This window comes from Saccostrea echinata, unplaced genomic scaffold (assembly GCF_033153115.1).
Source record: "Saccostrea echinata isolate AGI-Se365-2 ecotype Australia unplaced genomic scaffold, CSIRO_AGI_Sech_v1 ptg000058l, whole genome shotgun sequence".
In the NCBI taxonomy this organism is placed as follows: Eukaryota; Metazoa; Mollusca; class Bivalvia; order Ostreida; family Ostreidae; genus Saccostrea; species Saccostrea echinata.
Window position 1 is genome coordinate 2,810,376 of NW_026889807.1, and position 23,134 is coordinate 2,833,509.

General features: G+C 33.0%; 1 long non-coding RNA gene across 2 annotated transcripts; it reads left to right on the forward strand.

Annotated features, from left to right (window-relative positions):
- The first annotated feature begins 9,044 nt into the window (after positions 1-9,044).
- On the forward strand, positions 9,045-22,457 carry LOC133174651 (uncharacterized). Of its 2 annotated transcripts, none has more exons than XR_009719160.1 (6): positions 9,045-9,249; positions 12,538-12,669; positions 17,246-17,335; positions 17,479-17,688; positions 18,960-19,038; positions 21,956-22,457. It is a non-coding gene; the product is annotated as an uncharacterized LOC133174651 (long non-coding RNA). The 2 variants fall into 2 exon arrangements; XR_009719161.1 differs by lacking the exon at positions 9,045-9,249 and adding an exon at positions 12,112-12,227.
- The last annotated feature ends 677 nt before the right edge of the window (positions 22,458-23,134 follow it).

The window sequence follows — 23,134 nt, forward strand, 5'->3', positions numbered from 1 at the left end:
GTACAAAAAGGAATGTAAGGGCTGATACATATAGGTCAGTAAAGAAAAAAGCAATTACAACAAATTTTAGTAAACAACTTGAAATCACTTATTGAGCATAATCGTTTTTTAAAACTTTCTTTTACTTTTTGTTTTTGCAAGATGATATGATGATATTCATTTAACCCCTTCACTTCCACACCTGTCAATTTGACCGGTGGCGCGTTAAAACACGACTTTTCGAAAATAAGATCTCTGTATTTATTTTATGAAAGCATAAAGGTATATAAACTATATATCATCTTTTTGGAAATTTTAACTACAGTAGAACTTTGTAGAAAATTTATGTCTTACAATGTAATATCGGTAATAAATAGATTTTACGTTTTGAAGACATACATGACTTTTTGAAAATGGCACAATTTTCCAAAGCAATTGACGATTTTCCCGACGATTGGCATTTTTTTTCTGATTAACATAATAAAGAAAGTATGATATATTCTTAAAGCATATATTCTCTGCTTTTAAAATATGTAAAAATTATTGTTATTACTTTAAAATATTTTGTAAAAACAAGAATTTTCTTGCATTTATGTGTTTTTTTCCTCGTTTTTAATCGTAATATTTAAACAAAGCTCAGGTTTACGTGTATTCCTGTAATAAAATAGGGAAAACAAAATAAAGATGGTAAAAGTAGAGAAAATTTCCTTTTCAACAAGCCTTTACTGATCTTCTTACTCTCAGTATTTTCTTAATACGATAGTTTGAATTTGTGACCTTCGCAAAATTTTCATAGAAAAATCGGGGGAAATCAATATTTAACGTAAAGGTCGATTCTGTTGCGTCTTACTCGGAACAAAATATTGTTTTATAACATAATAAATACTATTTTCATATATACTTTTAATGAAATAAATGCTTAATACAAAATAATTGTTTTGAAAAACATATATACTATCTTTCTACCTTTTGTGAAGTTTAATTTTTAAATACAATGAATTTATTTATCTATATTACAAGTACAATAATGTTGATACGAAACGTAGATTCCCTAAACGTCTTTACGTCGGAAAAAAAATCAGATTTAATATTGCTGTATGTCATATATTTTCTTAATATAAAATTTAATTAGATCTATACCATGCATACTGACACGGAATTTAACAACTTTGAAACAAGCACAAAAACCGCATTTACACGACTCATCTCTGTAAGAGTTGATACGAATTGAGATTACCACGTGTTTCCGCTGCAGCAGTAAACAACAACATGATGATGTTTTCATGATTATTTTGCAACGAAGAACATCACATTAATGCATCAAATAATACGGCCTTTCCTTTGGTATTAGAGGTGAGTAAGTACTGACTGAAGAGTTTAAAACTGTCTTTAAAAGGCATTAATTCACATTCAAATGAAAACAAAATGTACACATGTGTACTAGGTCTTCATGTATCTAAGCACAGGAGTCAGCAGTTTTATTCATAAAACAAAGTGAACACTAACCAATGAGCTTCACGAGCGTGGCGAGCTCACTCACGAAGTTCAATGGTTAGTGTTTGCATTGTTTTATGGTTAAAACTGCTGACTCCTGTGATCTAGGCGTTACCCTGTTTCAGTGTTTGAATCGCGTATTTTAGATTGAAACTAGTTCAGCCAACTTATTTGTGTTGTTTTTGAAGTGTATACTTTTGACGACCTCCCTTAAGTACCTTTCAAAGTAAAATCAAGTTGGCATAATAATGGGGAGTTGTTGTCAGTATGTGTGTACATACACTATCACATTGAATTTTTAGGGTACTGGTACCATATGCTTCAAAACTTTAATCTGTGAAGACCCAATTGCTAACCCCACCATGCACTAGAAAGATCATTATGTGGGGACATAGGTGCTTATTATGACCAATGAACAGGTGCATTTTTGTTTTGGTAGTAAAAGTTTCTGTATCTCTAAAAATTCTAAATAAAGTGACATTTTAATTGCATTCTCTTGATGTTGCATTCACACAAGTTTATAAGAAATGATTTATATTTCTGGATTTGTATATTTGCATAAAAACATAACTTTCTCAACTTATTGACTAAACAGTTTTGCATTAGGAATTTGCCAATGCCATCTATTATTATTTTTCCCTCCAAGATGACATGTCAAGTCTTTACTGTACCCCTTAAGAACTGTTACCAGAAAAATCTTGTAATAAAATCAATTAGTTTATTTTTTCTTGTTAAATTTAAAGTCGGGGGTAAAATCAATGAGGTATAGGTTATATTTCATGGCATCAAGAAAATGGATTTGTTTTTGTTCAACAGAAAGATTGTATATATGTTGTAGTTACTGTTATGTAATTTTTACATCACTGTTCAGCCAGACCTTTTTTTTTTTTTTTTTTTTTTTTTTTTTTTTTGAGTGAGAAAAAAATTTAAAAAACCTTTATTAGCCACATCTTTCGTGAAATGTATAGGACCTGTGGGTCTGTCAATTTAATTTGCTAGTAAATATGCATCATAAATTTGAACAAAGTTGCACTAGTGGAAAGTAATGTTTATTTTTTAATTTACTTGGTATTATGGTTGTGATTTTTTTTTTTAAATTAGAACACAAGAAACCCTGTTTGTAAATTGTACTTCAGATTTTTGACAACCTGATTTTTAATTACTTGCATTGTCAATTTATTATTGCCTTGAAAGACCAAGTCAAATGTTTCTCATCAAACATGGCTAGTGAATGCCGTCTTCACCAGCGAAGGGATTTGCTGTTCTTCTCACAAACCCGTGGTCTGTCTTGCTATCAAAAGTCAGGATTATTTTCACAAGTTGTGGTTGGAGTTTATTGACATCATTTGACCAATCAGCAAGTGCTATAGTAAATGACAATATCTTCATTCAGGAATTTCTTGACTCTCTAGTCTCAGTAATAAAAACCCTTGTAAACAATGATTCATAAGATAACATTCCATTCTTGAAATTGCTATGGCATATCATCCAACGTGAAGATTATGTGCACATAATGTAATCTGGAATCTATATTGCAGATAAAGACTTGCAAACTTACTAACAAATAAACATGTCTGCTTGTTAATTATTCTGCAGATACTTCACGTTTTATAAAAGCTCTTTATTTCTATGAATGAAGCAAGCTGTGATTCGAGATCAGGTGAGGTAAACAATTCTGACTTTTGATAGCATGATAGGCTAGGGGTTTGTGAGAAAAGTAGCAGACCAGAATCCTTTGCTTGCAAAAATGAGCAAATGCATGTCACATAAATAAGATGAATGAAATGATTGTAATGCAAAAGACACTCATTTGAAAAACAGATTCCAAGTTCCATCCATTGTCCATCTTGTGAGGTTTCTTCATGATTATCAAATGACAGAATTGTTATAACAAGTAACTCAGTAAAGACAGGAAATCTGTTAAAAATTGGAAATTTAAGATAATTCTTGTAAGAATTTTTTTTTTGAAAATGATAAAATAAGTACTTAATTGTATAATTTATAAAAAAAAAATTGATACTGCTTGCATTCTTTTTTACCATATTATTTTAATATGTGTGTCATTAACGTTGAATTACATGCAATCACATCTTACAAATTTTATTTCAGTTCACAAATTTTAGATGGATGTTTGGAATGGCAACCAAGATATGCAAAATAAAGAAAGATTAATTCATTTTTTAAAATTTCTCTCAGGATTTTGTTGTTCACAATTTGTTTACGTCAACTATTAGATGATATATAATAGTGATTGCAGCACTTTAAAATTGATATATACTTGCAATTTAAGGCAGAATTCTGTACTGATATGACCTCGATCCCCCCTAAGAACAGAAGTGTCAAGGTCAATACTTAATTCAGTAATGTTCTTTACATTACTTTGGCCCATATCTTACTTATAATATCATGGGATACACAAAAAGTCTCTAGAATGAGCGATAAGAAACATACAATGTATACAGCCAAAAAATTAAAAATGTTGTTGCTTGGCAACCACTTAAAGGTCATTTAACAAATATTTGAACTGAAATGGTATATGGATATTGCAGTTCTGATGATTTCTTCAGAGTATATTTAGAATTTTCTATTTCAGCATCCATTGTGTAAAATTTTGGCAAGAATATTGAAAAGTGTTGAAAAAGTTGATGAAATTTTTGCACTTATTTGACCTTTGACCTCCTAAAAATAATTTTATTGAGGTCAAACTTTAAGACAATCTATCTGCTGTATATTCCTTTTAATTTTAAGACCTCATATCTGACTTTAAAATGTGCTGGAATGCATGAATGTGTCTAGGATGAGCAAAAAACGAAAAATACTGTCCGAAAATTAATTGAAAAATACCCCGTTGCTAAGCAACCCCTTTAAAGTCATTATATGCAGAATTGAAAAAAAAAAGTTTATGTGATTCATGTAGTACAGTATAATGCTCTTTGTGAGTATATTCCAAATTTCCTATTTCAACATACATCATTGTTAATTTTTAGCTTGAAGATTAAAAAGCATCGAAAAATTCCATAAAATTTTGCACTTATTTGACTTTTGACCTCCATTTCTACTAATAAGGTCAGTCGTTGGGTATCTGAATAGTCATGAAATATCATCTCTAAGAAATTCCCCACAAAATGGTATGCATTATGCCTAGCTTTCTCCTTGGATAAAAAGGTTAGAAATAATTCGAAAATGCTATGTCAAAAGGTCTCCAAAATCACGTAAAATGCGCCGGTAGAGAAAGGGTTAATTAAACCTTTATTCGGTCAGAAAAAATTACGACGAACCAGTCACAGACAACCATTCAATCGCCATATATTCGAGAGTTGTCCCAGAAAAACGCAAACTTTTAAAATATTTCATAAACTACCTGACCAAAATTTTTCATTTTTGGCATAATGTTGGGAAATGATATTTTCGTCATTTTGGCTAAGTAATATATAAAGTTCCAATGCCATTTGCATATATAATTAGCATTTAAAGGGTGTTAAATATCTGTGGTAATTTCTTGACTTTCAAACATAGCGTTGACAGCGATGTTTTCGTTATTACCAGGCTATACGGAAATATATTGTGACAATTATATCCTTACAATTTTATGATCTAGAGTACTTGCGTGTAAAAAATCAATACTCTTGCATCATAAAAAACAAAGATATGACTTTATATGCACAAACATTATTGATTAGATATCGAGCGATAATCCAGCGCACTCAGTGTAGTGTGGAGCGGGATTTGAACCCTGTTCATACGGAAAAAGAGTTGGGAACGATGGAACGACACAAATACATGTATCCATCACAGGTTTATACACAGTAAACGACATTCAAGGATGAATTGGCTGGTTATCCAATGGAGGGAGTTTTTGGTAGATCAACAATTGACGACAAACTGAAAAGGTAAAGCTGGACGTCATATATGGAGACTGGTTTATGATCGGGGATGGGAAATTGTCTATTGAAAAGAATTTATTATTTGATTTATTATTAAATGTTGTACGTGTTAAATGGATAACTCGGTAACTAAAAAAACATTTTTGCTTAAAATATTTTTTTAATGACACACGATTCCTGAACAAATTCAAAAACTCCACGAGCTACGTTTTGACGTCGTCGGTGTTGCGCCAGCAGATAATATTCATGATTCGTTTACCAAAGAGAAAAATGCCATTTATAGAGATATTTTACTGAAATTTTTGTGAAGTATCTAAAAAATGTTGACGTTAATGCATGCCAATTTTTAACTTTATAAAATTAGTGAAACAAAAAGTATTGAAAATGTTCGCGTATTTCTATATATATATATATATATATATATATATATATATATATATATATATATATATATATATATATATATATATATATATATATATATGTGTGTGTGTGTGTGTGTGTGTGTGTGTGTGTGTGTGTATGTGAGGGTGTGTGTGTGAGGGTGAGGGTGCGTTTGTAAACACCTTCAACTCAGCTCAGGTACTTATTGACACATCAATCAACTCACTACAGTTTTCCAAGTCACTACAGTAATCACTGTAGTGAGTTGCCGTTTCACGAAAAATGGGTAGTTCTCGATTATTTATGCCCAAAAAATCGAGAAAAAAAGTTGGTGTCATTTGACGGTTTACACCCGTATTTTCACACACCGACTTATGATCAAAAAATGGCCCTTACACACTTTACTCGGTTTTGATTCTAGCGCATGCGCAATGCAGACTAATACTATGGCCGACTTCCGGTATGTAATGATCTCGATTTTTCTACAAAGCAACAAATGATCTCATCAGGTAAGTTAATTTTCTGTTGATTTTACCGTGAATTAAAGCGTTAATTACAAAACATCACATCGTTTCCATATACAAAGATATTAATCAATCACTCGATAAACATAGAGTATTTAGATTTCGTTGTTTATATGCCCTTGAAAAATTTATGTTCAAATCCCTTAGTTATAATCCACAAAATAAAACTTTAAGGTTAAAGAATTATTTAAATATATTTCCATATAACTTTAAATCCACTACATGGCCCAATCCATTTGTTAAGCATAATTTGCAGTCGTCATCGAGTCTAAGTTCGAATTTTCTCGAATTATTCATAATGTTGACATGTTTCTATTTCATGCACTCGTATCAATTAATCATGTTCAACTTATATAAAAAATTATACTTCATGTAATATATCAAACGTATCTGGTTCTTTGTTCTAGTTATGAACTGAACTGGAATTATCTCTATCCTTTATAGTCACACATATTGCCATCAACACATCTTCAGTTCAGAAGTTAAATAAATTATTTTATGAAGTTAGAAATTATTTATCTTATTTATCTTTGTCCAAGACATGCACTTCATTTGTAATTTATTCTTTATTTAAAAAAAAAAATTGCTTCAAATATGTATGATTACAAAAGTATTTAACAGTACGTTCTCACTATATAAGAATCACACTTTTCGATTTTAAATGTTTCTCGACTGATTTTACAGAATTTCAAATGAACAAATTCATTTAAATATTTTCTAATACAATGTCCCTGATGTATGTCACAATGGAACACCTGCACATGTATTGTATAAAAAGAATTTAGAAAGATTAGATATCTTTATAATGGAGGTACGTGTATGATAAACTGTTTTGATCGGAAGGGGAAATGCATTTTTAAAATACTACGGCTAATGTAGACAAGATCAGAGTTCTCTTTCATCCAAAAATAAAGTATGCTCAGTTCTTCTTGTATGTGTCCTTAAAGCTGGTAAACTAATCAAAATATGAAAATCTGCAAGTTTTTGTACATGTATTCAGATTGGAAACTTTAATCATTAGTTGCTTACCTGTCCGTGTAAGAGAAATAATTACAGTCTCTAGACTTGATGAGGTGTGATTACGGTAATTGTAAAATGTGGTTTCCAAGACTTTACCTTATTTATTCATTAGAGTTAGTGATTCATGTTCACTATTGTTTCATCAGAAGGAGATGATCCAGGAATTTTTCCGGGGGGGGGGGGGGTTCTTCCGGGGGGGGGGGGGGGCAAAAAAAATCCAACTGAGAAATTTACCCAAAACTTAAAAAATAAATAGATAAATTTTAAAAAACACAAACTTGTCCATCCCCCCCCTTCCCCCCCCCCCCCCCCCCCCCCCCCCCCGAGAAAAACTACAATTTGAAAACTCAAAAAAAAAAAAAAAAATAAAGAAATAAATAAAAAATATAAAAATAAAAAAAAAAATATGAGTGGACTGGACTGGATCGGTGCATGAATTGCTAAACATTGTCCATCGTATATATAAAGAACTGCATAAATTTTACACTTAGTCTAATCAGGGACTATATATAGAAATATCTATTTGAACATTGTTAATGCCTCCCCCCTCCCCCCTCTCCATTTACCATGTTTATTTCTAGTAAAAAAAAATTGTCTGATTAACCTATTCTACTCAAATTTACTCAAGTAATAAACTTTTTTTTTCTGTGTAAAATTTCATTCCGAGTCATCACCGGAACGAATTACTACTTAATCGTAACTGTTGTGGCGTGATGCTTGATTGTGAACCTAATAACATAGAAATACTTATTGGATTATACCTTCGATGTCATTCTGTGATTTATTTTAGTATGTAAATACCCCTCATGGTAAGTATAGAGTAAGAAACGTTATATAAAGGTGTAAATGACAATTTCAAAATATTTACATGATAAACAAATCAGAGGTCATTCGAGTCACGTATAAAATTATTAAGTCATGCATGTGATATCAGTCAAGTGCAGATATTTCACAAAGGTTTGGTTGTGCATATATTTTAAACCTTTCACTGTGGTGTTTGTGAGCGTGATATGTGATACAGCTGTGATACCAACACGTAAAAGAAGATAGGCTAAGTGAGACTCTTGTAAATTCACATACACACACAAAAGATGTAAAGGTTGCTCCACACCTCTTCAAATTAAGGCTTTGCCACACTACAGCATGTACAAAGCTTAAAAAACTTGCATCGACGTACAGAAAGATTAACATGCTCGCTGGCATATGCTGAAGGCTTGTGCCATGCACCATAATCATGATAATTGCACTGAAGTAAAAAAAATTTAAAATGGTCATTAAATCAACCATATTAGCACCAAAGTGTGCATTCAATTTTCCCTTTGCTCTGTTCATTGGAAAGATTTCGACATTATATCTTTTAAAGGAAAGGTTTGTTTTGTTTGTATGTTGTTTAACGTCCCTCTCGAGAATTTTTCACTCATATGGAGACGCCACCACTTGCCAGTGGAGAGCTGCAAATTTTGTCCTATACTCGGCATTTATGGCCATTGAGCAGTGAGGGATCTTTTTTGTGCCAGCACCTACTGTGACATGGGATCTCGGTTTATACGGTCTCATCCGAAGGACCGGTCTCCACGTCCCACAGTGGGATTCGAACCCGCGACGTAAGAATCAACTCCTTACTCCGCGACTCTAGAGCAGACGCTCTAACCACTGCGCCACACGGGCGACTTTAAAGGAAAGGAATTGTATAGTTTGATATGTGCACACCCTAGATTTTGGAAATGTTAATGCTCTACTTTTATTGTTTTAATTACTTTCATTTTCAGATGTTTATTTTTTGCGAATGTGTGCATTTGGCCGGAAAACAATCTGACATTCCACCTTGAGATGTTATTTGAGAGTTGTTCCATCCTTAAATGTAAAGCAAGGATTTAAAACAGTGTGAGAAAGGGTTAACATTGTCGCCTATGGGAAATGTATTGGTGGACTGTATACCCCATATATATTGAGTACGTCTATTGGTAAGCATGCTAAGAGAAATTCTACTTGTTAAAAAAATTGTACTTTCAGGCTGAGTTGAAGTTTGTAATTTAATAATATTATCATTTCCAATTGTTGAAATCTATGAAATACACAACTTTTATTTTGCTTAATGTGCATATTTTAAAACAAATTGAGTCGCAATATAGTGTCCTTCCAAAATTTTGAGGTGAAATAGACATAGTGTATATAGACACAGTTAAGGCACGGAACCCATATATGAAATTTAGAAAAGATGTACGGGCTCCACAGACCCAAGATATGGACAAAGAATCTGAGGTTGAAAGCAAGGTGTTCTTGTGCACAGAAACCAATGTGTAGGCAAGGAATACTTGTCCCAAGAAGACAGTTTCTAACTTACAAAATTTGAATGAGGCAGATTTGGTTCAAACTATATACATGTATTTTTAATCTCACAGCTTTTTACATAGCATGATCATAACTTCCTTTGTGCAAATCAGATTAGAAGGATTCATGATCCTGAGCTAATATAGCTTGTGTCTTTCTTAATTTATAAAAGATACATAACTAATATACATGTATATCACTTGGAATTGTACTTAGGTCAACTTGAATGATTTTGTCACTTTTGAACTAAAAGTCTAAGTAAGTAAGTCTAATATAGAAGCCATGTGAAATCTTTATCCTTGGATGTTTCAATGCAAGCTGACAGACATTGAAATAGTCTTTGTTGATCAATGACGATTTAACCTAAGTTAACAATCTCATTTCATTTTGTGTCATCACATGATAAAGAAAGTTATGATTTTATTAAATTCAAATTGAACAAACTTAGGCTGAAAAAAACAACAACATGTATTTCCCATAACCCAGCTGACCTAATTTTACCCACCGACTCTACTACTTTTTATTCCAAATCGAGATTTTGAATCATACTTTTGTTCATAGTAAAGTTTTCTCGTAGTGCAGTCCATAAAATGCATGTCTCGTACACTGTAAAAACCTGTTTATCCAAGAGTCTTAAAGAGTACTCCTACTTTATATATATATATATATATATATATATATATATATATATATATATATATATATATATGTATATATTATACACCTATTTACTGGCTATGAGGACAATAGCAAGTTTATCGTTCCCCAAGACAGCAACTATTTCCCGAGGCGCAGCCGAGGGAAATAGTTGCTGTCGAGGGGAACGATAAACTTGCTATTGTCCGAATAGTCAGTAAATAAGTGTTTTATTATACCGAAGCAGTCTTTACTTGTGTTACGTCACAATCTGGATAAAACCAGAAGAGTTCCGAGATGAAAAGCGAGGGAAACAGAATGCTGCCGGTGAATAGTTTAATGACTATTTCACCATGGGCAAATAGCACAAAAACTATTCCACGGTAGGGGCTGTTTGGAAAAAATAGCATGTTTATTCGTAATATTTTATATAGAAAAAATTCACAGAGGTATAATAAATATATATATATGTTTGTTTGTTTATTCATATACATGTATGTTTATGTACATGTATATGATAGAAAAACAATGTACAGAATAATTAATTGATGCTTTCAAAATGAAAAGTGTTGCTTGTGTGATGCAGTGGTTAGAGTGTTTGCTCTAGAGTCGCGAAGTAAGGAGTTGATCCTTAGATTGCAGGTTCGAATCCCATCCCACTGTGGGACGTGAAGACCGGTCCTTCGGATGAGACCATATAAACAGAGGTCCTATGTCGCAGTAGGTGCTGGCATGAAAAAGATCCCTCACTGAGAGCGGAGTATAGGTCTATTAATTTGCAGCCCTCCACCGACAAGTAGTGGCATCTCCATATGAGTGAAAATTTCTCGAAAGGGAATTAAACAACAAACAATCAAGTAAACAAAATTAACAGTAAAGTAAAAAAAAAAGTTATTCCCTACTTACCTAGCCTAATTTTTTTTAGCATATGTCACCAGAAACACATAATTTTTTTCATTTGGCCTAATTAAGTTAAATTACTATAGAATTGTGCATTGAATCATTTGATTCTTAATAAGAAACTACTATAAATTGTTAAAATGATAGTGTAGATAAGTTCTATAAAAATGAATGTGGCACTCTCATACATGTATTAATTTCAAACTTTAAAAATTCTAAAACTAATCAAATTAATAATGTAAAGCATTGTAAAGTTTGTATTCAGTCTCTATTTGGCATCTACAGCAACATCAGGGGATTCTCCAAGATCCTAACCCAGATCTAGATGAATTAATTAAGGCACATGCAGATCTCATGACTCCATATTTGGTTATTTTTTGACATGGTCGGTTTCCCAAATCAGGGTCTCCAGATATGGAAAATGGCACAGGTTTCTGGTACAGGTTTTTCAGAATCCATGAGTTCATGTAGGGAACCTAGCACAACTTTCTGTGAAGGGTTTATTTGTAAAACTGTGTTATGTTATATTTCAGTCATTATCCCATGCCTGTTCTTGCCTTGACCACTTTTTCGCATGGCTTTCTATACATATTTTACATATATAGGAGGAGAGATGCTAGTCTGTTACAGGTTTATGGAAGCTGAATTTGTGTCTGTGTTTAAACCACCCAGACAGTTTCATATGGGAGTAACCCCCCCCCCCCCCCCCTTATGAACATACAGCTAATTCTCATACCTCCTGTTGTTTACAGTTACATGTATGTAGCGAATAAATTCAATTAATGTGTCAATTTATATTATTTATTAATTCAAAGCTAAGTTGAATATATTTTTACATAAGGATTCAATATGTACACAAAAATTCACAAACGAGGTCGGAATCGGTATTCAGTCAAGTTCAAGTTCAAAGTGAAAGTAGTGTACTCAATGTACAGGCCAGCAGGGTCTTGCAGTATGTAAGTGACATGCATGTGTCATTTTATGAAGGGGTATAAATGAAAACTATTATCATGGAACAGGATTACATGAATGAGGACATGTACATTCTTTGGAAGCAGTCAGTCAACTTATTCAAGTGTGTGTGAACATGCACACTAACATTTTTCATATTTTATTGATAGCATGATCGATACATGTATTAATTTTGTCTAATGTATTATTTGTCAGCATGGTCAGTAAAACATGCTTTTTAACTGTATTATTTATTTAACTAAACAATGTTGGGACTTAAATCAGTGCAAGATGAAGCAAATTCACAATTTATGATTATTTTCAAAAAATGAACATAAATGGAACGTGGAACGTTTGTATGTGTGTAATGTCTGTCTGTGAATGTTTTAGGATAGATGTTTTGTGATATTGAAGTATAACATCGATTTTTTTAGGTTCATGGTGATACAGGAAAACTTCAAGGTTCCTGCAGATGGTGTTTAAAACTATTGGCCAGTGAACACAAACCCATTTAATTATATTTTGAATCTTCACCAGGAGAAAAAAGATGGCAGTACTTCTAATGCGTAAGTAGAATTGTTTTAAAAAGCTTCTTTTTTTTGTTTTGGGGTGGGAAGAATGATTAAACAAATACATCATGTACATAAGCGTTGAAATCCCTTTAATACAGGGTGTTTCAACAAACATGTCCTTCTTTTACTACTTCACATGAGTCCGTCAAAAAAGGAAAGATCAGTGTTTTGTAACGATTTATCTAAAAATAAACATTACAATGCAGTCTTTGCCAAATCTTTTTTTCAGTACATGCCCTTCGGGCAGGTTTAACCACTTATTACGCTAGCCCGAACAAATATTCACATGCCCAGAATTTTATCAAGTAATTTTATTCTTATTTGCCTTTGCATGGCAAGGAAATGATCCGAAATCCATTTCTATTGATCTATTGTCTAGCCATTAATATTGTTTTCAACCTGTACACTTTTTGTGTTTCTTTTGCAAAAGAGTTCCCTGGAAATCGTGGTAGAATAAACTATCGTTAAAATTTTATTTGGTGCTCCACTTCAGATGAAAAATCAGACTTTTAAGTACATTTAATGTTATTGGTATTACTTAATTTGATAATACGGAGGCTTAGGCCTCAGAATTCACATGACCTTTGGGCTTGTAAGTATGCAATTTCCACATGCCCCCTTCCAATTTTACCAGGTCCCGGGCTTCGGACTCCCAGGATTTGTCGAAGACTGATTACAATGTACTTTTTATAGTTTTTTGAAAGTACATGAAGTGTTTTATTCCAAAGATTTTTAGCTCACCTGAGCCAAAGGCTCAAGTGAGCTTTTCTGATCAGAATTTGTCCGTTGTCTGTCGTTGTTGTTGTCATTGTCGTTGTTGTTGTAAACTTTTCACATTTTCATCTTCTTCTCAAGAACCACTGGGCCAATTTCAACCAAACTTGGCACAAAGTATCCTTGGGTAAAGGGGATTCAAGTTTGTTCAAATGAAGGGCCACGCCTTCTTCCAAGGGGAGATAATTAAGAATTTGTGAAAAATTAATGGCATCATTAAAAAATCTTCTTCTCAAGAACCACAGAGCGCGAAAATATGAAACTTATGTGGAAGCATCCTCAGGTAGTGTAGATTCAAGTTTGTTCAAATCATGACCCCTGGGGGTCGGGTGGGGCCACAATGGGTGATCAAAGTTTTACATAGAAATATATAGGAATAATCTTTAAAAATCTTCTTCTCAAGAACAGCAAAGCCATGATTGGTCATATTTATATGGTAGCCTCCTCAGATAGTGTAGATTCAAGTTTGTTCAAATCATGACCCCCGGGGGTCGGGTGGGGCCACAATGGGCGATCAAAGTTTTACATAGGAATATATAGGAAAAATCTTTAAAAATCTTCTTCTCAAGAACAGCAAAGCCATGATTGGTCATATTTACATGGAAGCATCCTCAGGTAGTGTAGATTCAAGTTTGTTCAATTCATGACCCCCGGGGGTCGGGTGGGGCCACAATGGGCGATCAAAGTTTTACATAGAAATATATAGGAATAATCTTTAAAAATCTTCTTCTCAAGAACAGCAAAGCCATGATTGGTCATATTTATATGGTAGCCTCCTCAGGTAGTGTAGATTCAAATTTGTTCAATTCATGACCCCCGGGGGTTGGATGGGGCCACAGTGGGCGATCAAAGTTTTACATAGGAATATATAGGAAAAATCTTTAAAAATCTTCTTCTCAAGAACAGCAAAGCCATGATTGGTCATATTTACATGGAAGCATCCTCAGGTAGTGTAGATTCAAGTTTGTTCAAATCATGACCCCCGGGGGTCGGGTGGGGCCACAATGGGCGATCAAAGTTTTTCATAGGAATATATAGGAAAAATCTTTAAAAAATCTTCTTCTCAAGAACAGCAAAGCCATGATTGGTCATATTTACATGGAAGCATCCTCAGGTAGTGTAGATTCAAGTTTGTTCAAATCATGACCCCTGGGGGTCGGTTGAGGCCACAATTGGCGATCAAAGTTTTACATTGGAATATATAGGAAAAATCTTTAAAAATCTTCTTCTCAAGAACAGCAAAGCCATGATTGGTCATATTTACATGGAAGCATCCTCAAGTAGTGTAGATTCAAGTTTGTTCAAATCATGACCCCCGGGGGTCGGGTGGGGCCACAATGGGCGATCAAAGTTTTACATAGGAATACATAGGTTAAATCTTTAAAAATCTTCTTCTCAAGAACAGCAAAGTCATGTTTGGTCATATTTAAATGGAAGCATCCTCAGATAATGTAGATTCAAATTTGTTCAATTCATGACCCCCCCCCCCCCCCCCCCCCCCCGAACCACTTTTTTATTTAAACTTTTCAACCTTTCAAGACTGAACTGAATTCTGCTTTTTCCTAGCCATAGTGCTCAGGTGAGCGATGTGGCCCCTGGGCCTCTTGTTTAAAATCTCGTGATCATGCAGGAAGTATGAACATATTCCTGATCTCGTTCATTATACTCAAAACGTTTGACATCTTTATGTATCATACCCTGTACAAAATGTTCCACCTGGAAAAAGGCATAATCAAGACAGAATTCTCAGTAAAATTCCAGGCGTAAAACTTACTATAAATGTTAAAGCAATATAAGCAGAAACCAAGCGTTAACCAAGCGGAGACTAGCTGGAAATTTGAGGCGAAAATGTAATTAGTTCCGCCTGGAAATTGACATTCTGCCTGCATAAAAAATTGAAATTCCACCTAGAATTGAAATAACAGGATTCCGCCTGAATATAGATTCCATTTAAACTGTCCAAAATATTTCTTTTTATAATTTCCAGCTATTTTCCCACTGAACTAAATTCAGCCTAGAATTTGATGACTGGAATCTGTTAAATTTAGGCGGAATCTCTGAGAGCCTTGAATTTGTGGATTCGGTGGAATACCCTTGGTGTCCAACGAAATTCTGGGCGGAATCCACCTTAATTGTTTGTACAGGACTAAATCATAATCACTAAAATGTTTAATTTCACATCAGTCAGTCGTAAAATTAAGTGCCAACTTGACTCAGAATTACCTTACTACCTGCTAAGATGCTAGAAAGCTAAAAATACATGCAGGGTTTTCTAGTAAATGTTGTTGAAAATCGTAATTTATTCATTTTGTTTTCCAGAAATTTTTATTGGTCTGTTGGGACTTACTAGCGACAGATTTTATTAGTCCAAATGAAAATGTATTAGTCTGATCAGACTAACGGACTAACATTAGTGTTGAACCCTGACATTAAAATATCTCAGGCATATATTTAGTCAGGCCATGCTTACACTGTATAAAACATGATGCTGGAAAGTTGAATTGAAAATTTAAGTCTCCTTTATCAGTCTCTAACAAAAACTTTTAACTAAATCAGTAGAATTAATTTAAAATTCATAGTCTTTCCGAAATGTTTAGACTTTATATTTTGCAATAATTACTTAAGTGTTCATTATTGATATCCCTTATCTTAATTCCTGAAACTGACAAATCACAGTAGCCTAGACGGTAGTTGTTGTCGGTACTCGCATTATAATTAATAGGTCCCTGTTCAATTCTTGTTCCTAGCACCTTGTCAATCCAAGATGTTTGAAATAGGTAATGAGATTGTTCGGTTACTAAGCTGTGACTCTATAAGTGAAAGATGCATGTGTTTTAAATGAAACCTTAAAAATCAAGGTCTCATTTCATGGTAGGCAAAATAAAAAAAAAAACCTCCAGTGTTAAGCTACTAGTATACATTGTAGTGAAACCAAATATCGAAATTTTATGATATGGTGTCATATGTTTTTTTTTTTTTTTCAACCACAAATTAAATCCCCTCAAATCATGAAAATTTAAACCAGTGAAAATAACCAATTTTGCATTAATTGAGAAACTTGCATGTATTTGAAAGCTTCCTGAAATACCAGTAGTGTAGATTCAAGTTTGTTCAATTTATGGACCCTAGGGGTAGGGTAGGGCCACAGAAGAGGATCAAAGTTTACATGGAATGACAGAAACATGATTTAAATTAGTCATATTTATTATATCCATGGAATGACAGAAACATGATTTAAATTAGTCATATTTATTATATCCATGTCCTTACCAAATTTCTGTTGCACTTTTCTCAGCAACTACTCATCGAAGGTGCTTAATATTTTAGCACGCTCTCTGTTTAGGCATGCTATATGGTAGGATGTATTTTTGTAGGAATCCCATGTTAACTTCCTGTTTATCCCTCCATCTGTCCGTACTAAATTTCCATCACAGTTTTCTCAACAACTGTTAAGGATGATGCTTGAAAGTTTAGCACACTTTTAAATTGTTTAGGCATGCCATATGGTGGGATTCATTTTTGTATGAATTTGACGTCAACTTCCTGTTTACCCCTGTGCTTGTCCGTACCAAATTCAAATCAGTGCGGGAATTATAATTACTAGTGAGCATTGGCTCGATCACAGACTTCTTGTTTTCTATTTGATAGGAATGTCTTTTACTTTGATTAGCTAAAATACTTATTTAGTTCTTCACAAATATTCTAAGAATGTTCTTTTTTTATAATATGTGTAACCATTACTGTTTCTTGAGTCAAGATTTTTTAAATTTATTTTATTGGTATTTATTTCTACTAGAAGCAGCTACTAGGGAAGATTTAATGAAGGAAGATGAGGAAGTGGAGAAAAAGCTGAAGAACAAGGAGGACAAGGTGAAGAAAGGACAAGGTTATTACATTATGTATCTCACAGTATTTTTACAAAGCCCTCTCAAATCCTGATTTATATAGTTTTTTTGTAAAACTTAAGAATGAATTCTTATTTAGTTCTTGATCCTTAAATATAAATGAAGAAGGTAACAATTTTTACAGGGCACAGTGACTTGCAGTGTGTGTCATGTAACATTATTACAACATCTATATCATGGGTCCATAATTTTGAGTAAGTCATTCATCAACCACTTTATCTGTACTGGAAACCATTTCTGAGAGGGATGAAGTGATGGAAGATAATGAGCCAGAGGGTGGAACGGAAGAGAAAGGGAAAGAAATAAAGAAAAAGGCAGAATGAAAAAGGACTAGGTAATTATTATCACAATCCCCCCCCCCTTCCCCATCAATGTATTTCTTCAAGTCAACAAAATTACCATGTACTTATCTTATTCTTTCATAAATATTTTGAGAAAAAATATCAAAACATCAACTTTGACTGGATGTAGTGACTTGCATGTGTGTAATTAGCTATGGTCGATACAATGACCTTGTCAGCAAAAACAATCTTTCATTACATGTAAGTCGAATGCGGACTGATGTTTTTAATACTAATTGTTTGGCCATTATTTACACATTGAATTGTCTGTTTACACATTGAATTGTCTACAGACTTTTCCGTTTTCCCGATCATGACAAGGAGCACACATCAAATGTGAATGATTGGCAGAGGATGTTTACTCCTATATTGCACCTGATCCCACCTCTGATGTTTTTAGTGGTCCGTGTTTGCTCCTGATTTGTATTTTTTCTATGGACTCTTGAGCTTCGTTACCTCCATAATTATATGATTGTACAGTGAAAACTGTCTAATCTGACACCTGTGCAATCCGTCACACTGTAAATTCCAAGGTTAAATTTCATTCCCATTTTACTTTTTTCTATGTTTTTTTACACTGATCAATACGACGCCCTATCTATTCCGACAAAAAATTTGTCTCCCAGTGCATGTCGGATTACACAGGTTTCACTGTATGATTAAGTGGTATTTGAGTACTCTTTACTGGAACCCAGGAACATCTTTATTTTTTTTTACTTTGTGTCATCTAGTTTAAGATAATGAGATTGGACTGTATATAGGTAATTCATCATGAAAAATGTTACATGTTACATGACTATGCCCTGACTTTACCTTAGGCTGAAAATGTCAATCAAGACACATTTCTAGTCTTTGCAAGTACTTGTAAATCTGTTCAGTCATGTTTTTTTTTCTTTTGTGTGAATCAAGCTGCACACTTTGAAACTTTGAATCATAACCTTGTTAATTGATGCCTGTTATAGGGGAAACGTTATTTCTTGACCAGGCTTTAATAGCAGCAAGAAATATAGGTGAATTTGAGGTCATGGAAATATTTTAGGTAATAACAAAAGTATGTATTTCACATTCTAGTACCAAAACGTTTCTGTCAAAGTCAAGCAGGTACATGAAAACGAATAAGTTACTAACCACTCTTTTCTCAGATAAATCACTAAAAAGGTTCAGTATGCCAAGATTTTTCATGAATCTGGTAAAATCCGAAACTTGACAAATTGAGTTTTTGTCAGTTTAGTAGTTTATCGAATTGGATTTTTTTTTTTTACAGAACTTGCAATAGAAGAAAGAGTTGAGGAAATGAAGAGGAAGAAATTGAAGATGAAAAGAAGAGCTCTGGGAGGAAAAAAGTGAGCATAGTGCAGTTATTTCTATCATTTTACATTTTATTGCTGCATTATCAGATGCCGTCTGAATCATAAACCTTATCTACTGATAAAGATGATGGGCAAACAAGGCAAGTAAATGCCTATTGTGTGACAAAAAAAGATGTAAAAAGTTAAATCTTAATCATGTCAAAATTTTCTTTTATACTTCATGTAACATTATTGTATACCTTATGTAAAATCTTTGCAATTTGCTACAATCTTATAACGATTAATATTATTGGTCTATGAAATAGCAGATACACACCAAAAGAGTGCAAAAATGGTCATTTTTTCCTCCTATATCATACTTTTTAAATATGAGTAGGTCTTCACTCCATATTTTGGTAAGATTATACTCGAAGCATATTTAAAACTTTTCCTATTTCGTTTGACAAAAACATGGTGAAATGACCAACTCTTCTAAAAATAGACTTTTATGTCACAACTAGTGATGGGAATTGGTAAGAATTTCATAATCGATGATCAGGCTACTGTAACTAACTAATTATCAATTATAATCGGACATTTACAAAGTCTGTCAATTTTAGTTTATTAAATGGTAAGAATGGTTGAATAACTACTTTCTGTGGTGGTCCAGCTGTAGTTGGAATAACTGTGTCTCGGAACAACCCCTAGTCCTTAGGACAATATCATTTTAACGACAGAATGTTCTATCTAGTCAAGCTGGTTCTACGCTCATTTTGTAGAATCCAGAGTACGTCCATACCCAGGAATGAGCGTTGTTACCTGGGTATGAATACAATGTCTCTTTGTCTGTGCCATTACGATATGCATATAAGTTAATAGAAAAGTTGCGGCTGGAATATTTGGCTTAAAAACTATTACGCTTTTTAAATAAAATTAATAACCCGATTAATCAGAATAAAAAATTTGTAATCGAGTGCTTGGATTATGCCAGCAATTGACTGATTTTCGATTATAATCGATGATTGGAACACCACTAGTCACAACAACATTCATATCATGGTTTGACATTAACTTTTATGAGTACTAGATCAGTCGTGCTACTTCCCATAATTTTTACTAGCTCTGACCATAAATTCACTAGCGCTGACCAAATTTGAAAATTTTCTATTTATAACCTCCTATTATAATGGGAAAAAAGTTTTGAAACCATACTACAGTGTATCTCTCGCATGTGTTCATGTATACATTTTGACAGACTGTTGAGCCCATAGGTAGCAGCCCAATGAGTGAACATGCGAATGATATAAGCTTTAAAGAACATTAATTCAAGGAACTTAAATAAAATTATTACCGTAAATATACATGTAAATAAATTAAAAACTACAATATTCAATGAATATTTATACCAAATGATACTGAACAAAGCTGAGGTTTCGATTGTGACTTGTCTATTACAGCCGGTCTAAAAAAAATAGCAATTGTGTCATGCAGGAAAGTTTTCTTTTTCAGAGCAATGGCTGTGTTTGCAATCTGAAAATTAAGAAAATTTCTTTAAAAAGTTTTTAGTCAGAGCATTTATTTGAAAGACTGAAATGAGAGTTAACATTTATTTCATCCACACAACCAGTCGGGCAAGTTATTGAACATTTAACATGACGGAACATGCATTTACTAGACTGGGTCAGTCGGACGTGCCTTAGTGTCAAACCCTGCATATCTTTCAGAAATATATTTGAAATCCATTTAGTCAAGAGCCACATTTTTAAACGTGATTTACATATGTAAATGCCCATTTTTGTCATGAGCTACATGTATGTAGTTTAGTGGTTAGCATGTTAGTCTCTTAGAAAAAAAACTGATATTCAGGATTTAATTTCATTGCTTGGGTTTCAACCCCTAGAATACCACTTTTTTTTTTTTTATCATAGAATGATTTTTGCTTAAAGAATTTTCCACAGAAAAGTTTTGTTTGTAATATAATGTTATACCTTTCAATAAGAAGAACTTTACTCTAAATACTAAACTCAGTATTTGAATATGACTTTTATACATTTGAAGCTATAGGCTTTTTGCATGCCTTGTTCACCCATCTCCTTATGCACATTATGAAACATGTAAAACTAATTATTACATATTACTGTTACTTGGTAGACTTTTAGTGTAATTAAAATTAGGTCTTTCATTTTACTCCATTTATTAATATATGTTACTAATGAGAGACAGATAAATATACAGGAAAAGCTAAATGAATCTAATTTGTGTAGCTTGTTGAATGTTTTCATTTATAATATTCTTATAAGTGACTTGCTTGGATACATGTTTTCATTTTGAAAAAATCCTTATTTGTCTAGATGCATGTATTCTGTTGTGAGTACTTATATAGTCCTAACTATAAAGATTCCAACCTTTTGATATGTAAATTATAGAACAAGATGAGATTAAAGTTTGGCACTTTAAACTGGAAAGCTTGATAGGAAACCAAAGGCAAGGACAAAAGAAAAGGATAACCCAAAATTTCAGAAAGTGTTTGTTAAGTTGTGAATATACTTTTCGCTGTGTATTCTTTTTAGTGCCTTTGTCGGAAAGCAATGTCCGCTAATTCAAGTACAACGCTAAATGTCTTGCACAAATACACATAAAGAAGAACATTAACAAATGCTCTAAATCAAATCTCCGCTAACTTGCTCAGTAATCAACTTCTGCCAAATATCGTACATGCTAAATATTATACATTTACAGTAATTCAAAAGGCTAACAAGTTCTAAAGGATAATCATTTAATACAAATCAAATACACAAAATGTTAACTAGCTGTTTTAGGAATTTTAATTTTAAAATTTATTCTTGTTCTTTTGCTTTTAAAGAAGTGTTGTTGTGTCTTAATTAAGATTGGAAACTTGATCACTGATATATTTTTATTTCATTTTTATGTAAAAGCTTTAATGGTTCTATTATATAATTATGTATTTCAGTTCCATTTGTAAGATGTGTGGACAAAAGAAAAACAGCCATAGAGTGCCAATGTGGAGTGGAATAAGTCAGTATGACTTAAACATGGTCAATTGAAGTGTTTGAATGCCCCTCCAGAATGCAGAACAATCTTTGAATTTGCAGGAAAGAGTATAAAATTTGCTGTTAAAATATCATAACAGCTAGACAAAGATTAAATAACAACTACATGTACATCTAAAGAATTCTTTTGTCATAATAGTGATTCATGTGCTAGTACATGTGACAAGTGCTATAACGACCTAATATAAGTGTGTTTTAGGAGCATGTTGACTCTATTGTAAATGTATTGACTCCTTATATGACCTCATTTATATATAACATTATATGAATGGTAGTGTAGTGACTTGAAATGTGTGTTAGTAGTATAGCTCGTTATGTGTGGTAATTTTGTTATTTGTTTTACATGTATGATAGTACATATAGTATGGTGACTCATGTGTTGGGAATTAATGTATAATTTTATGTGTGTCACTGGTATAACTCATAATGTGTGTAAATATTGTTTTTTGTAATACATATTAGTAGTGTAGTGACTCGACATGTGTGTAAGTAGTGTAGTGACTCGACATGTGTGTTATGAGTGTAGCTTATGATGTGTGGTTATTTTGTGTACGTATGTAGTATGGTGATTCATGTGTTAGGAATGTATAATTTTATGTATGTTACTGATATGCCTCATCGTGTGATTTAAAATGGTTATTTGTAATGTATATATTAGTAGTAAAGTGACTCAACATGTGTGTTAGAAGTGTAGTGACTCGACATGTGTGTTAGTAGTGTAGCTTATTATGTGTGGTAATTTTGTTATTTGTTATGTGAGTTGTACATGTAGTATGGTGACTCATGTGTTGGGAATGTATAATTTTATGTGTGTTACTTGTATTGCTCATCGTGTGATTTAAAATTGTTATTTGTAAGGTATATATCAGTAGTGTAGTGACTCAACATGTGTGTAAGTAGTGTAGTGTCTTGACATGTGTGTAAGTAGTGTAGTTACTTGACATGTGTGTTAGTTCTGTAGTGACTCGACATGTGTGTTAGTAGTGTAGCTTATTATGTGTGGTACTTTTGTTATTTGTTATGTGAGTTGTACATGTAGTATGGTGACTCATGTGTTGGGAATTTATAATTTTATGTGT